This window comes from Haliotis asinina, chromosome 1 (assembly GCF_037392515.1).
Source record: "Haliotis asinina isolate JCU_RB_2024 chromosome 1, JCU_Hal_asi_v2, whole genome shotgun sequence".
In the NCBI taxonomy this organism is placed as follows: Eukaryota; Metazoa; Mollusca; class Gastropoda; order Lepetellida; family Haliotidae; genus Haliotis; species Haliotis asinina.
In genome coordinates this window covers 31584983-31597598 of record NC_090280.1, presented here as the reverse complement: position 1 = coordinate 31597598, position 12616 = coordinate 31584983, and the positions used below count along the sequence as shown (strand labels likewise).

The window sequence follows — 12616 nt, the reverse complement described above, 5'->3', positions numbered from 1 at the left end:
ATGGCACAACATATATAGCATTGTGTACTTGTACGTTGTATTGAAATGACTGTGTACACAACCCCACCGTCTTGTCTGACAAAGCACAGCGCTCGCGCGCGCGTGTGTGTGAGTGAGTGAGTTTGTGTGGACCACCTCACCGCCCTGTCTGACAGTTCTCACTCTGTATGTGTGAACCACCTCACCATCTTGTCTGACAGATTATAACGTGAAATGGACCACTTCATCTTAACTGTGTGTGTGGACCACCTCACCGTCTTGTCTGATTGATCTCAAAGTGTATGTGGATCTTGTCAGACACATCTCACTGTGCGTGTGACCACCTCACCGTCTTGTCTGATAGATCTCAAAGTGTATGTGGATCTTGTCAGACACATCTCACTGTGTGTGTGACCATGTCTGACAGATCATAGCGTGTATATGGACCACCTCACCGCTTTGTCTGACAGATCTTACTGTGTGTGGACCACCTCACCTCCTTGTCTGACAGATCACAGATCACAGATCACAGACTGTGTGTAATAACATCGGGTGCTGCCGTACGTGTGACGTCAAAGTGAGTCAGCGTTATGACGTCACAATGCTGATACCTCTATCACAATAGACCCTGCTTGACTCGCGGAAAGCTGGCAGTCATCTTATTCTTTGAATTCTTCGATATTGTTTTGATATTTTGTTGGGTGAATAATACATATAATACTAAAAGAGGTCAAGTGTAATAACAAACTCGTGAATGGTATTGGATTCTGACCAGCTTTCGCCCGTTAGATACCAAACCATTGACTCGCTTCATAAATATGGTATTACATGGGACATCGTTTAGTATCCTCTGTGTGAAAAAAGGTGTCCAAAATTCCCTAGCCTGTCCCTGTAGACAAAATGGGACAAAACCCTATAACCGGTACACGTTACAAACGTCCGACGTGATGCAGGTCTCAGATCTTTACCACATTTTGCATAGTTCTGAACCTAGAAACACAAACGGTTTGAAGCGAAATCCGAAACCACAATCATAGCTTTGAAACATCGCTCAGAGATATCTGGAGGTCAGATAGAACACGTATATGTGGATGGCCACTTCTTAATTCTAGTTACAGGTTCTTGTATCTTTTTCAAGTTTTCATTCAGACTTGAAAACGATACAAGAGCCTGTATCGAAACGTCGTGCCCTTAAATAAAGACGTTGCCATCCATATATACCTGTTCTCTCTGACTTCCGACTTTTAAAATGCCACTTAAAGAAGTCATATCTAAAGGTGATCATGTTTCAGTCATCAATTGAAAAACAACAAAACAACAAATAGACAGAAAGAGGTTCGGTCCAAAGAATACCATCATATTAACCGAACAACCATGAACAGAAAAAAACACACACAAATCGATGTGCCATCAAAAGATTAATACCATATTAACGCACAATCGACTGATGAACAAAAGATATAAACAGAAAGAGTGTCGACTCAAGGAATAACATCATGTTAACGAAACCCCCAACAGTCACACGAAAAAATAAGCTGATGGAGAGTAGTCAAAACAATAGCATCATATCAACGAAAAATCTACTTATGACTGAAAGTTATAAACAGAAAGAGTGTGCGCTCAAAGACTAGCATCATTATAACCAAGAATCTACTTATAAACAAAAAATACACAGAAAGAGAGTTTTTCAATATGTTAATATTTATCAAAATGCCGTTGTTTTAGAGGATCTCTTTGAATTATGCACATTCATGTGCTTGTCTGCTGAAACACAATCTACGCAGAACCATATTTACGAATCGTTTTATGCAGGTAATGTCTTTCAGTGCTGAGGTAATATTCAATTTACACTCTGAAAATCGTAATCTTATACCTTACATTTAAACATATGAGCTCCACGTACATTTGATCTTTGGTTTCCATGACAACCATTCTGTAAAACCTTTCTATATGTTTTCTCCCATCACAATCAATTTCAAATTTTAAACTACTGGACTATGATTTTTATTTTGGTTTCAATAGTTCCAAAATACTTGTAACTGTAACTCTAACTTGAAGAAAAAATGCATTTGCATTTTTGTTTGGGAGAAATGCTGAAATTCGTCTGCCAGGCATTTGATATCCAAATATAAGTACCGTCTAGGGTTTCCAAAGTGGAATAAGGATAGACAGCGTATACTATATCTATGGGCAGTAACAAGTTACGTTATCTCCCAGTTCTATTTTGTTATGTTTCAAGACAGGAACTAATTAAGGACAAGGTGGCACCTTAGTTTTTCCGATGTTTAATGCAAGTGCTGAACAAAGATAAATTGATCATACGTTGCATTTTACATAAAGATAATTAATCCATAATGTATATATGCTCTGAGAAAAAATTAAATAGGAAAAAGCTGTAGAAAATTTATCTTCTTGAAATGCATGTCATATAACAATTATAACAGATTGGCCAACGAGTACTCAACTTTTGTCTGTTCAATACATTATGATAAACACTTTCTTGCATGAACGTATTGCATACGTACACAATTTTCCTGGGCATTCGGAGCATTTTTATAACTTGATTTCCGGAAACTGAGTACAAACCCACATTTCTCTACGTTGCCAAAATACCAAGACAATGCAACTTCTTCACATGGTTATGTGTCATTATAAAAAGTATATCCGTTGTATGAAAACTTAAAAGTTATCTAGGTAAGAGATTAAGGTCAATATACATATATACAATTCCGTGAAATGACAGAAAGGTTCAAGTAATTAGGAAGAACGGGAGGCTCATCAAAGTCTTGTGCGTAGAATAGCAACGTCCCAATTTGGGCTTCGTTCCATAAAGCTGTCGTAGCGCTAAGATTATCGTACAAAAACTCCCATACCCATACTTAGACTTACGACAGTCGTAACACTACGATCGTTTTGGGAACACGGTGCTGTACTGTTGGAGCTCCATCTGTGTTTGTGATGAAATTATCAATGACGATCGAATCATTTGATCAAGATTCGTGCTGTTGTGGATATTTACCTCAGTGCTTATTTAGTAATTGTTTTGTTTATGTTATCAATAGCGATAACCATGATGTGTTGTGGACATTTAAACAATCAATGTTGGCCTGAAATCGAATTCAACTTGAAAACACCTGAAACATATACGAGGTGTCTGTTGGTTTGATCAGAAAACTTTCTTCCCACGACCTTCATAGCCACGAGGATCATAACGATTGACATTTACGGTCGCGATCGTAACAGTTCATTAAATCTAATGCTGATTAAAATATTAAAATACACACCTCTCGTAATAACGAATGATGTGTAAGAAAATACCAATATGTATGTTCCTGCGGCTTAAACACAATATCCATATAGGTTATTATCAAAAACAAAATCATTAAGTTGATGTGTTGTCTTATGCCTTTTCGTCTTATCTCTTACACAAACATAGATAATTCAAAGTTTAGATGGAGACCGTTAAACGCACAATTAAAGTATTGTTGCAACAGACTGCAGACTGAAGTAACTCGACGAAGAACAACAAACTTTCTATGTGTCCGCCAAAGGACAATGAACAAATTCCCGTGATACCGATTTTAAGGACTAGAAATTGGTATCGTTATCCAGTTTATATATCACTATCATGGTGTACAGTGAGTGATCATGAGCGTGTCCTACGCATGTTTTGCTGATTTGTGAACATTATTCTGAAGTCGAAAGATCAAACAGATCAAAAAGATCTTACAAAAACATGAACAAATGCTACAGAATACAGCAACAGCCTAACTTTAAAATCACGTTTTCAACCGAATGTATTACACTCACTTTCTCTGAGGATGTGGTGAAAGTTTAAAAGTTTTGTTTGAGGGATGTTAGAAATTCAAAGATTTCGATCAAAGTAATTTGACACATTTCTTACACGAATCCAACTCAGGTAACTTAAGGACAAATGATATCCTTTTTGGAATAAAAAGTTCTAATACTGTTCTTTTTAGGACATGTTATACTTATTCTACCTTGCATCTTGTTCAGTTGATGAACAAGTGGTGGCATTAATACACAATTAATGATTTTGAAAACTGGCAGTAAGGAAGTGTGTTTTTCGTTATCGAGTCTTTACCTACGTTTTTACAGCGTGTGTGCATTTAAAGTACGATCGTCAAGTATTAAGACATTTTTCGTTTGATAGACGCATAAAGTGAAAGATGCATACATATGCTTTGACAGATGCATACATTTAAACAAGTATAGATTCATGTGTGAAACATGGCTACACAAGCATATGAAAAAGTTTAATTCTACAAACGGTTCTTTGTATTCTCGAGCAATTTTGATATTGACTGAATGTGTCCAACGATGCATTATTATTGAGATTAGATCTGGAAACCAAACGCTCCTGGATCTATGATGTGGAATCGTACAAATACATTGCTAAGCATGTGGCCCCACCATGCTGGGAAAAGATTTCAGCTAAACATGCAGCCACAAAATGACGATGTTAAGATACAACCGGACAAGCTCGTACTGAAATATTTTTCAGATAGATTCAACTGTGCCACTTGTTGCTGTAAGAGACGAAAACTGAGCAATCGCAATAATAATGATCATAAAGAGAAACAGTGTTGTTTACAAACTCACATCATGTTAAACTCCTCCTACCAACAACCTTGAACAAAATCTCCATCTTCGTGTGTTTAGGTTCAATTTGGATCTGCACACGTCATTCTGCGAAGTATATCAAATGAAAAGTGGATTGCTATTCGGAAAATCTTAAACTACTCTAACACAGTACTTTCCAGTGTCTACATGTAATATCATGATATCTAAAACTGAAATATGGAATTACAATGACTTACAGACAACTGTCGGTCCTCTGTCATCAATCCAGGTGACCCTGACCCTGACCCCGGCGTTAGTCACGTGATTTGTGTATGTCAGATTTAAGTAATTGGGTTTCATAGGTGAAATGCAGTAGAATTGATATGAATTTCTATTTATGGCAGTATGTAACTCTGCCTTACACTGCTATAAAGCTTGACAACTGTAGAAAAATGTGTACACCATGACACTTTCGTCTTACACATTGGTTCATGCATGCGTTGAAGGATGATATAATGAAACACACGCCTGTACATGCAGAGAGAAGGAATGCATGTTGTTATTTCAAAATGAATACTTTATGTTAAAATATATACACTGTTGGTTTGTACTTAAATTTTGTCAATTAATCGTATTAATATACCCTGAATGACAGTTTCTATCTATACGTATTTAGGTATGTATTTAGGTGCATATATCAGTCCTCTACTTGTGTTTCCTGGATATCTAAGCACCTTCAGAACTAAACCTGTGTTCATATTTACAATGCTTTGCATTGTCAACATAATTCAAGTTATATCTTTCTGGTAGGTTGATAATATATTCATAGTAAGAACAAAATGTCGTTTGGATGAAAGAAAAAGAATCTAAGCGAACATATAACATGAAGTTTTTGTATGAGACTGACCTTTGTATAAAATAATTCACATATATTTCAAATACGTTACATCTATTTCATGGGAAAAATTTAATCTCCCTAAAATACAGAAAATATAAATATGATCACTATCACTGACTCGGTGTATTTACCCTCTCATAGAAACTTGCATATTTTTAAATAAAAGCCGTATGTACAAACAAGTGATCAAACATTTTTTTAGTTTTAAATGTAATTGTATTCATAAAACAATCACATTTGTACCTATGTTTTAATAGATTCGATATTGCTTAAAGGTGCAACATACATTACTTGGTACTCACACAAACACATTTAAAATCATGGGATTGTAGGTACAAGCGAATGATGATTCTTGTCAACAAACATGCAAGGAGCATATTGGTTTGGTTTACTTAAGCATCGAGCAACAAATTGTCAAAGATACAGACTCAGAAAACATGATTACTTTCCATCTGTAAATGTCTTTAAACTGTTGTATATCACCCATTATCTAAACTGATTTTCGTTTCTCTGGGTTCTATATTGTGTAAGATTAGTATGCTTATAAGAAAAGTGGTATGTGCTCCTAGGACCTCGTATATGCTCACAAGAAAGCGATTATGTATTGGTTTTAATCACAACAATCTTTGGAAGCATAAATTAATGGATTGCTCTCTGCATGTAGTTAATGCGGTTGAAGTAGGCCATTCATATACATGGTCATATATATATATATATACACGTACGTGTGTGTGTATGTGTGTGTTCGTGCACGTGTGTGTGTCTCTGTGTGTGTATGTGTGTGTCTGTGTATGTGTTCGGTATTAGTTCCTGCCATGTTTAAACTGTACTCATCGGAACGTTTTAATTGCGGTTAGAATTGCCATCGGTATGAACAAATATGAGCAGCATTAACCATTCCCAATCTTATATAATCTCTTCGAGTCAATGGCCATAATTTGATCATGACCATAAGTTTATTAATTATAATTGTTATTTAGTGAAGTGTGGATATGATAAGGGAGATTGTCATTAACTAATTACACCATTAATTTATAGAGTCTGCTTTAAATTGTTCGTTTTTTGCTATGGAGACGACAGAGTTTTATGGATGATCAACTTCTTTATCTTAACATTTGCGACGTTCGGTATAGGTTTTTACACCGTTTTCAAGCATATGACGGCACAAGAACCTACACCGAAACGTCGACCATGTTAAAACAAAGAAGTTGATCATCTATAAAGTTGTGTCATTTCCATACCAGCAACTTGTAGAATGCGACTCAAACAAATTATTTGTTTTATTCATAAGAAAGTAATATTGACATTAAGAAGAAAAATCGAGATTAGTTTGCTCAGAATATCGAAAAGCATTGGTAAATTGAAATTCTGCCATTTCTAAATCCATGAATTGTAATAAAAATAGACACACATTAACATCCTTAGACAAATACCTTAACTCTCTTTTAATTTTAGTTTAGAAGCTATCAACATTTCCTTGCTATCCAGATTATGCTAACTTCGTACTTCGTCTCAGTTATCATGTTCCTTTGTACTGATTCTTGAACCAATAAATAGCAATAAATATACATCATTATTAACACATGTTACTACGTGATTATATATGCTTTTAAATGCTGTCACGGTCTGTGAAATGCTTGGTTTACTAAACGAATAGAGGGAAAAACGTTTCCACATCCACAGAAAATATCTACTGAAATCACGATCTATTTACGAATCCTGCGATACAAACATGCGTGTACGTTTGAATCATTGTCAGATATGATGATACTAAGAATTCGTGAAAAGTTGCAAATAAATTGTTAGCGTAATGGTTTAAGGAATAATTAGAATTATACTTTATAGAAACAAACAGATTTTCAATTTATCCATTGCCTCTTAGTGTATACAAATGCAACATTTGTCAGGACTGGGTCCTTCTAGTCAGCGAAAAGCGTTTTTGTTTCAGCAATCTCTGCATGGATGGTCCTATTACTTGTGTACTGTTACTTAGTTAACTTGCACATTTGCAGATGACAATCAACCGCTAATATTTATTATTTCATTTCTCCGATAATAATTGCAGTTATGGTGAAATTGAGTGAAATAATTTGATTTGTAAAGTTATTCTAAATACAGGATTTTAGAACACAATCATGAGTCTTGTGTTGTCCCCCATACCGCAATATCTGTAGTAGCTTAAAATATTGCTTTTGTGACTTAAACCTGGTGTAGTGTGTTGAAAATAATTGAGATAAATTTTGTTTGTACTTTTTAATTTTCATAAATTTGTCAAAGACGCGTGTCGTTTTTAATGTAGTATATCGGCCACAGAGACGGACTATTTCGGAAAGTGTAAAATAGTAGTTATTCCAGATAATTATGTGATAGTAATAAAATTATGTAATAAAAGAATATGAGAACTTAATTATTTACTTTCAAAAGTATAGCAAAAGGAGTCTGATCAAAGTTATTTATTAACCAAATATTCCTTAGAAATAGATTGCACTTTACAGAACACATATACAAAAAGAACAAAATATACACAAGATTATTATCCAAACTTCGTTCCTCTTCATATGCGTTGTAAAGGTTCAGTGGTATATTTGAAACGCATGCCCGTCATTTTTGTTCGGAGAAATCAATATATATAAATACATTATGTTCATTTAGTATTCCTTATGCCTACGGGACATATATATGTATATATTCTTTTCGCATGTTTATTCCTTTTTTTGTGTAATAAAATCTAAAAATGTTTCGACGTGCTGTTATCAAACGTCCCAAATTATTCTTACCAAACATGATGTTGTATTTTTTAAAACTAGTAAACTTACATTCCCTATTCATATTTCTTGATATATTTTTAAACGAATGGAAAGTCAGTTTCTAGCAATATAAAAATGAGTTGCAAAATAAGTGTATGGATAATGTTTAGGTATTTTAAATTAAAATAGACGCTGATAGCTATTTGTAATAATGAATTATATCATGTCTATGTACGTCTTTCATTCCCCAGTCAACTTCTAAAATTTAACCATGGATTTAAATTTCATATACAAAGAAATATGTTCAGCGAAAACGTGTGCAACAAATGAACTTACAATAGGCGAATGAATTTTTGATGTTCCAAGGTGATGTGTAAAAGACTTCGAGCAGCTGCTATATATCATGTGAGCCATTATTTTAAGTTTGACATCTGGAAGTGTTCTTTTGATGCATTTTTATGCGCCAGTACATTTAATTTTAGATATAATATCGTTAATGTGAGATATATTTTTACCTGGGAATTATACATACTATGTGGGGTATCTTTTCGTCTAGGCCTCAGTTTGTATTTTTGCAATTTGATTAACTAGTCACAGTTCGAAAGCACTGTTCCTAAAGGAAGTTCATGATTCACCTTTGCCTACTCAGCGTTGTTAGTGCCTATTCTCGCTTCAGTAATACTTTGTATGTTGAATCTTATTGTATTATTTTATTTTCTGTTTACCATGATGTATTAATTGCGCAGGAACCAAAACGAAAATCAAAACACCTGCCCACTTTAAATATATACGTAGAAATTGTATAACACGTGTGTGGTTAACGCTGTCTGTAGAGCATCATATGATTATAATTCTCACCAACACCTGGTAAAATCTCGGGTTTTCAGCGACCTATCCGCGCGATTTTCTTCAGTATAGAGTAAAGTACTGCTATAATTAACAGGCATATGGTAATCTAATGGATGATTTTATTGTATCATCATTTATTTCATAGATGAAATAAGATTTACAAGTATATAGGTATAGCATGTATAAAACAATTAGACCAAAACATACATACACGCCACTGTGACAATAAACATCTTATTCCTTCAATAAATATGATTGTGTGTTCGCAGAAAGTTTTGTTTCAATGTTTCAATCGACGTGCAAAAACTTTTTAAAGAAAGATACGAAGTCTGAATCCTTATCATTCGTCCGCATCAATTCAATGAACATTTGAACATGAGAATAATTATGACAGCATTCAGGTACATATCTAACATGATACCATTGCGTATATTTATATTATATTAGCTCCATATTAATATTTTATTTCAAAAGCGAATAACGAAGTATGGATATAACACATCAATTTTTCTCTATAAACTTCGATTTACCTATCGTATGTCCAAAAGAATAAGCCGATAAAAAATACAGGTAATTTATTATCTTCGTTTAAGTTTTGATTTCGTATTTATATTTAAATGAGGATTTATATGTAAGACATTCTTTCTGCAATATCCCGTAAATGTTATTCATGTTACTTTCCATCTGGTATGCTATTATTTCGTATTTGATATTTGCTGCTACATCTATGATAAACAACTGCATATAAATGTAATAAAGCGCCGTCTTTCATAATTTTCTTAAGAAATTGCAAACAGTTGATTGCCAGTGTCTTGGATGTTTTAGATTGCGACGCGCTGTTTTGTCTCGAAACTTGACAATTGCGATTTTGGACAGAAACTGATCTAAATTTTCAACGTTACTTGCACGACCGACAGATATGCGTACCCTTTGATTAAAGCGTTTACCTTATGTGGTACCCGTTGTACCCGACGACATGGAATGTTGTTAATGCTGCCGACGATTAGTTTGGATAACTGATTACGTGTGTTTACAAGCCGTTGTGATGAATCTTGAATATTACTGGAAATGTTTACTCAGTAAGAAAGAATATTCACTACCCTTAAGAGCCATTTCCTACACAAAAACCGAAAGCATTTTACTCGGAATAATCCATTTCTTCTTTCAAAAGCAATGCTACTTTCATGTTGTCAGAAATAATTATGGTTTTAAAATTTATGTCTCTATTTTTATCTTTTAGAATCAATGCTTTCGATACTTAGTTGTATACAATTTAATTCTTTATCAAAATGTAATATCTTCATTGCGCAAGTATTTCAAAGGGAGATAACTCGCACGCTCGTTTCCTAAACAAGTCCCCACGGCCGCCAGTATTATATATAACCTGTCTACATATAGATTTCAGACAGTCATAACTAACTGAGAATGATTATAATATCCATCTGACATACGGTATTTTTTAATTAAATTTGATAACTTGAAATAAATGAGGATATCAAGAGAACGGCGCAACCCCCAACTAAAACACTAACGCTACACAGACCGTATCTTTGAATTTCTTCATCAATTCTCAACTTATAACCAAACCACAGAATAAAACAGAACGTCGTCTCCATGTCAATACATCTGTTTATACGATTAGATTCACTAGACTTCATCAAGTACACCACAGAAGTATAAGGAGCCAATAAACTCAGTGCGGATATATCCTAAACCATATCACAGTGGTGGTGCTTCAGGGAATACAAAATACAGGATACTATAATTTACTCGATTTTTCAATTGCATTTGAATATATTGAAATCTATTTTTGAGATATCAGTATAGTCATTCATTCATTCATTCATTCATTCATTCATTCATTCATTCATTCAAGTTGTGTCTTTTCAACAATATATTATGACATTTATATACAGCGCCAATTAAAGGTATGGTTTTTAGTTGATATGTTGAGCTTCAACTCGGTAAAAAAGATATGAGATGAAGGTGTGTATCAGTATGGCTAGGTTCAGGTTGTCATTAGGAGTGCAGTGACCTCGTGGTTATTCCGTAGCGGGTTCATCACAGGTTCGATTCCGGGTTGGAATCAGTTTCAGATTTGTGAAGGTCCCATGTCCTCTGTTACAATGAGTGGGTGCTGTGATATAACAGTGGGACACGTTTTTTTTTTTTTTAAAAAAAACCCAACCCTTTCTCATACGTGTGTGAATGAGTTTATTTTTACGCCGCTTTTAGCAATATTCCTGCAATATGACTACCGGGACACCAGAAATGGGATTCAAACCCTGTACCCATGACGATGGGGCGTTACAACCAAAGGCCACCCCACCGCCCTAGTGTCGCATCAATTCACGCCTACATACTCAGATAAACTTCGAAAGAGGAACTTATTTTTCTTTGTGTATTTATGGAAATTAGATTCCTTGATCAATTGTGTCCGTGATGTGTTTTGAAGGAATATTAAACAATGGTTATGGGCATGATAAAGAGGTTTACGATGGGGCAGTTATTTCCTTTGTTAAACAAACAAACAAACAAACAATCAATCAAACAAACAAACAAACAAACGGTTATCTACAATGTAAGTCAAGACATATATCACAAACTATATAGTACTTTGTACTTGTAAATCTTATTGCGAGTTGTCTCATTGAAAGGAGCTTCATTTTTAGTAGCTGTTGGTCAGGACAGAAGTGCAATTAAGTCTTTATCAGTGTTAACATGCATTCCAATCTTTACATAAGCGACCTCTGATTAAAGGCAGGAAGAGTTCTTTCTAAGTAAATGTAATAAAATATGAAAAAGACTATTTTGCACGCTACAGTTAGTGAATGAGTACGCACTGACAAGAACCCTACTTTTCTACTTTGAATCATAAACGTTACGAAATCAACAATTATCATGTCGATAATGCAATCAAGATAATTAAGATAATAAAGCGGCATCATTATCCATGAATGTCCTTTGAACCTAAAACAAATACGATACAAAATACATTTTTTTTCCTTTCAAGAAAAGAGCAGATTTTGTTTATGTAGACTCCGAGTTTATTATGTAGTTCCGAGTTGTATCCGTTTTCGTAAGAAATGATGCATTTTATCAGAAAATATATTTCGTTTCAGCTTCCGTTGACTGATCGACTGAGGACAGCTCCCGGCGTAAGTGGCGTAAGTGCAGAAGTACTCTAACAGAAATAAATGTTATTTTCTAGTGACGATTTTTATTTATGTTAAACGACATGAATTAAATGTACGAAACTACATTGTTGTGTTCTGTGTTTTATTTTTGTTACCATGACATTTGGTTGCAATGACATTTTGCTTGTGTAACAAGACATAAATGTGCTCTGTGATTACTCAAGTGTCCAAGAAGATCCAGTTTGTTAACATTATTTATTATTATCTGTTTTCATCTGTTGTTTAGACTTTCTAATATTCAAACACATAACAAACATTATCCTGATGATGTTGATCACTGGAATGTCTGGTCAAGGCTCTATGATTTACAGAACGAAGCCACATGGCTGGAATATAGGTGAGTGCGGCGTAAAACTAAACTT

General features: G+C 34.4%; 1 protein-coding gene and 1 long non-coding RNA gene across 4 annotated transcripts in view; one reads left to right on the top strand and one right to left on the bottom strand.

Moving 5' to 3' along the window:
• LOC137290394 (uncharacterized) overlaps positions 1 to 4869 on the bottom strand; it is a 376153-nt gene extending 371284 nt beyond the window's left edge. The window contains exon 1 of one of the 3 annotated variants that reach the window (XR_010957209.1): positions 4821 to 4869. The gene's annotated coding sequence lies outside the window, so the exon portion shown is untranslated. Of the gene's footprint in view, positions 1 to 4602; positions 4773 to 4820 lie in introns of those variants that run through there. The other 2 variants (XR_010957207.1, XR_010957213.1) reach the window with 2 other exon arrangements.
• The window catches only part of LOC137290439 (uncharacterized), a 155422-nt gene extending 143103 nt beyond the window's left edge, over positions 1 to 12319 (top strand). The window contains exon 4 of the long non-coding RNA XR_010957216.1: positions 12180 to 12319. This is a non-coding gene — a long non-coding RNA (uncharacterized lncRNA). The remainder of the gene's footprint in view (positions 1 to 12179) is intronic.
• Positions 12320 to 12616: the final 297 nt, after the last annotated feature.